Genomic DNA, 5,009 nt, shown 5'->3' with positions numbered 1-5,009 from the left:
CGCTCCACTTGATGAACCCAACCAATGCGCAGCACATCGCTGATCTCACAATGGGCTCCTTCATCCTCACAAATGGGCTCTTACCCAAAATGGGCTCTGAACCCACAAATTAGCGAGTCGTTACACACCTAGCATTACACGGCTGAGCCCATAAAGGACCTGCAGACCATTCCACATCTGCGCCAGCTGCTTCAGTTATAAAATGCATGCTGTCTTAAATGTAGGACGTCAGGCGACTACTGAACCCAAAATGAGCTCCGGAACCCACAATGGGATTTGAAACTCACATTCGCCAAAATGGTAACCTGTAGCTAAATCGCGGCTGCATTTAGATGCAGAGTCCCTACAAGAAATACCGTGTGCTGACATTTCATTGGGCATGCAAGAGACCGCGATGTGGATCACGAATCTCTGCGGGACAAATAAACGGAACATCACCTTATGGCATCCTTCTCTTTCTTAAACACCAATTGACATCGTCCATAATAGTATTTTATCAATATCACTGACTCAGAGGTCTGTTTCTGACAGAAAACTCACTGAAAAATGTGAGCCGTTACACAGATCTATTTGATTTTTCAATGACGAGCCCCGACCGGGGCGAAAACAGTGGTTTAACTGCCCTTGTTCAGGGGGCAGGAACGACAGATTTGTACCTTGTCAGCTCGGGCGGCATTTCAATCTAGCAAACCTTTAGTTTACTAGTCCAACACTCCTAACCACTAGCTTCCTGCCGCCCCATCAACGCATCATTGAGTCTAGACGTGAGTTCAATATCTCTAGTTTAGTCTAGGCAGGTGGAGTCTCAATAGTCGGTCTTAGTGTAGTTGTAGGGGTGAGTCTCAATAGTCTCCGGGTAGTCTCGTAGCTCATAGTCGCAGAAACTAGGTGATATCTCAAATAGTGCCTATGTAGTCTCAGGGCTGAGTCTCAATAGTCTCTAGTGTAGTACTAGCGGTCGAGTCTCAATGTCCTCTAGTGTAGTCTTATGGGGTGGTCTCAATAGTCTTCTAAGTTGTCTAGGGGTGAGTCTCATGTCTGGTTCGGGTGAGCTCCAAGTCTACGGCTGGTGAAGTCTCAATCTTCTCGTAGTGTAGTCTAGGGGTGAGTCTCAATAGTTCACTAGTAAAAGTCTCCTAGTCTGCGTTGTTAGGGGTGAGTCTCAATAGTCCTCTAGTGTGTCTAACTGGGTGTGGTCTCACTGTCTCTTGTCGTAGTTAGGGTACGTGATGTGCCACATATCAGAGTGTACGGGGCACGATTGACTATTTTTAATTTCAGGCAGGCTCAGTTCGGACTATTGAGATGCCACCGCCTAGAGGAAACAAAAACTAGAATGTATTAGATGTACCCTAGAAGGATATTAACCCAGACTTATTGCAGATGTACCCCTAGAAGGCATATTAGACTATTGAGAATGTACCCCTAGAATGATATTAGACCAGATTATTGAGATGTAACCCCTAGAAGGCATATTAGCACCAAGATTATTGAAGCATGTACCCCTCAGAAGCGATATTAGACTAGATTATCTGAGCATGTAACCCCCTTAGAAGGATATTAGACTATTGAATGATACCCCTAGAAGATATTTAGACTAATTATTGAATGCACCCCTAGAAGGATATTAGACCAGCACTATTGAGATTACCCCTAGATAGGATATTAGACCAAGATTATGAGATGTACCCCTAAAGGATATTAGACTAGATTAATTGAGATCCACCCCTTACGCAAGATATTAAGACTAGATTATTGAGCCATGGTTTATATTTTTTATGAACATAAGACTAAGATGATGTATACACCCTTTAACGTAGAACTATAACAAACATAATTCTACCCTGCTGATGAAGAATGTTTGTACATATGCAAAGAGAAGTTTAACAGACAACGTGTGACAGACAACTTGTGGAACAGCACAACCTTGCTTGACCACAGTTTGAAACTAACAAAACGGAAAGATGTCACCCCACCAGGAGGGCGAAAACCGTTGCGGCTATGCCAGTAGCATTGCCTTACATTATGCCCTAACCACATGCTTCACACAATTGTAAGCCATAGGAGAAAGACTGCTCTAAAACCAGCATTGTCATTGTCAGAGAGGAGGGAGGGACATTTCATGCATGAAAACATGTGCAAGGTACTATATACCTATGTGCATTGGTATGATTGGCCAGAGTTCTCGAGAATAAACAAATTCTGCACTATGTAGACTGGCCTCTGTCTGTTTCATTTTCAAACCAGAAACCTTACCAACTTGGCGTTTACAGACTGAGTATTATAAACTCTTGGGTTTACCAGACTGAGTATTACTAAACTCTGGGATACAGACTGAGTTTATAAAACTCTGTATTACAGACTGCCAAGTTATTATTTATAAACTCTGGTTACAGAAACTGAGTATTATGAAACTCTATTGTGTTACAGACTGCAGTATTATAAAACTCTGTTACAGCACTGCCGTATATAAACTCTGGGGCTTACAGACTCGAGAATTATAAACTCTGCGTTACAGTATCTGAGTATTATAAAACTCTGGGCGTTACCAGACTGATATTACAAAACTACTGGTTACAGACTGAGTATTATTAAAAACTACTGGGTTACAGACTGCCAGTTATTATAAGAACTCTGGCCGTTACAGACTGACGTATTATAAACTCTGGCGTTACAGACGGAGTATTATAAACTCGTGCGCTTACAGACTGAGTATTATAACACTCTGGTTACAGACTGCAAGTATATACAAACTCTGGGTTTACAGGACTGAGTATTATAAACGCTGCCGGTTACATACTGAGCTAATTATAAACCCTGGTTACAGCACTGAGTATTACCAAACTCTTGGTTACAGAACTAGAGTATTATAAACCTCTGGGTTACAGACTGACGTATTATAAACTCTGGCGTTTACAGACTGACCGACATTATAAACTCGGGTTACAGGACTGAGTATTATACAACTCTGGTTACAAGACTGAGTATATAAACTCTGGGTTACAGACTGAAGTATTATAAACTCTGCGGTTACAGACGCGAGAATAGTATAAACTCTGGGCTTACAGGGACGGAGAATATCAGAGACCGTTGTTCAGACTAGGATCTGTAGCACTACTCAGACTGAGAAAAGTATGCACGCAATAACCTCCTCTTTCTGAGAACTAAAGATGATCAACTCCTGGCAGACAGGGGGTTTTGTACGATGAACGGAAAATGAGACTTGGAATTTTCATAACGTTGCTGGAACTTCGTTTTCCACTGCCCATTCACGAGCGCATTACGCCTTTCATAAAAAATGTTTCCATGAACCTACAAGACGCCCGCCAAAACACTAACCAAAATCAAAAAGCTGACTCTTAGACTACCTTAACCTCTGACCTTAACCACACACCCTCAAGTGTTATGATGTTTGTTCAAAAACCGCAGCTGAAAACAAACAACAAATACAAGTGAGGGATCAATCACATTTATTCACAGCCCTTCTTACATCAGCTTGACATCACAAAGTGCTGTACAGGAAACCTCAGCCTAAAACCCCCAAACAGCAAGCAATTGCAGCTGTAAGAAAGCACAGTGGCTAGGAAAAAACTCCCGAAGAAAAGACAGGAACCTAGAAGAAACCTAGAGAGGAACCAGCCTAAAGGCGTTGGGCCAGTCCCATTCTGTCGTATTAGAATACACTATTCAGATGTACCCCAGAAGGATATAGACACACTTATGAACTCACCCCTAGAATGATTTTTGAGAGAGCGTCATTACATGCGAACCAACAAGTCGTCATATATTCCAACAGTAAGAAAAAATGACATATCTATTATCTACGAGTGTACATAATTTAGATTTAATAATAACAAGACAAGTACAAACCAGCCAAGGCTCTACAACAGTTTTAAAACATTGTAGTGGTCCACATTAGTCCCTCAGACACTTTGACACTTCAGTGATATGCCCAAAATAACACATTTAAATATAGTTAAAACATTTAATAATTAAAGAGGAAACTAGATCAAATAAAAACATAAATTTAAAAATTAAAATAAAAAATTGTACAATAGGAAAGTTTTTGTTTCTTTTAGTTATTTTCATTATAAACATTTTGACGGATAAATTGTGTGGAAGTGTGAATACCTCATGAATTGATGTCTGTGAGAGGTTAAGTGTTAAATAATAGTAACGTGAAAGATAAGGGCCTTCCATCAAATCACCTGTTTACCAGCGATAGCTGACAGCTGGTGTTTTGGCAGTGTCGGAGGTGTAGCTGAATCTAAATCAGCTGTCAAATCGTTAAGCACGAAAAGTACACCGGTCCCTCTCGGGTTACAAGTTCAGAACGAGTGTGTTGGTTATATAGAAAATATTGACGCTCAATTTGGAAAAAAAATCATTATAACCTAATCGAGGTGTAGATTACATCTCACATTCCAGTGTTCGAAACCAAGGCTACATGGGATTTCTGTTAATGTACCTTCCTGCAGCCAAGGTATATTTGACAGCTCTTTATTTTTTTTATTTAAGTCAGTTAATAAGAACAAATTATTTTTTTTCGATGACAGCCAAGGAACAGTGGACAGCCTAGGAACTGCATTAGAGCTGTCAATTTGGGGTGAGAAGGCAGGTGGTGAGAGTATTGGACTAGTAACCGAAAGGTTGCAAGATCGAATCCCCCGAGCTGACGAGGTAAAATTCTGTCGTTCTGCACCTGAACAAGGCAGTTAACCCACTGTTCCTAGGCTGTCATTTTAAATAAGAATTTGTTCTTAACTGACTTGCCTTGTCAAATAAAATAGACAGAGCTATGGATGTAAGGACTGAATATCAGAATATCAGAATTATAGTTTTAATAATGTTTTAAAGCTATACAGTGTTTGTTTTGCATTGTTTAGAAACATTGGAGTAAAAACAAGTTTATGTTTTGGGTTTTGATGGGTTACGACAGTTGAGCTAAACTCATGAGGTTAATTATATAATTATATAAGAATATGTTATATTCTTCAAGAATCAATGGG

General features: G+C 40.2%; 1 long non-coding RNA gene across 1 annotated transcript in view; it reads left to right on the top strand.

The window, feature by feature from the left end:
* The first annotated feature begins 4,259 nt into the window (after positions 1-4,259).
* LOC139026613 (uncharacterized) overlaps positions 4,260-5,009 on the top strand; it is a 16,737-nt gene continuing 15,987 nt past the window's right edge. Inside the window, exon 1 of the long non-coding RNA XR_011478465.1 lies at positions 4,260-4,618. This is a non-coding gene — a long non-coding RNA (uncharacterized lncRNA). The remainder of the gene's footprint in view (positions 4,619-5,009) is intronic.

Source organism: Salvelinus sp. IW2-2015, unplaced genomic scaffold, assembly GCF_002910315.2.
Source record: "Salvelinus sp. IW2-2015 unplaced genomic scaffold, ASM291031v2 Un_scaffold5261, whole genome shotgun sequence".
Classification (NCBI taxonomy): domain Eukaryota; kingdom Metazoa; phylum Chordata; class Actinopteri; order Salmoniformes; family Salmonidae; genus Salvelinus; species Salvelinus sp. IW2-2015.
Note: the sequence above shows the minus strand (reverse complement) of the source record. Positions and strands in the feature narration are given on the sequence as shown.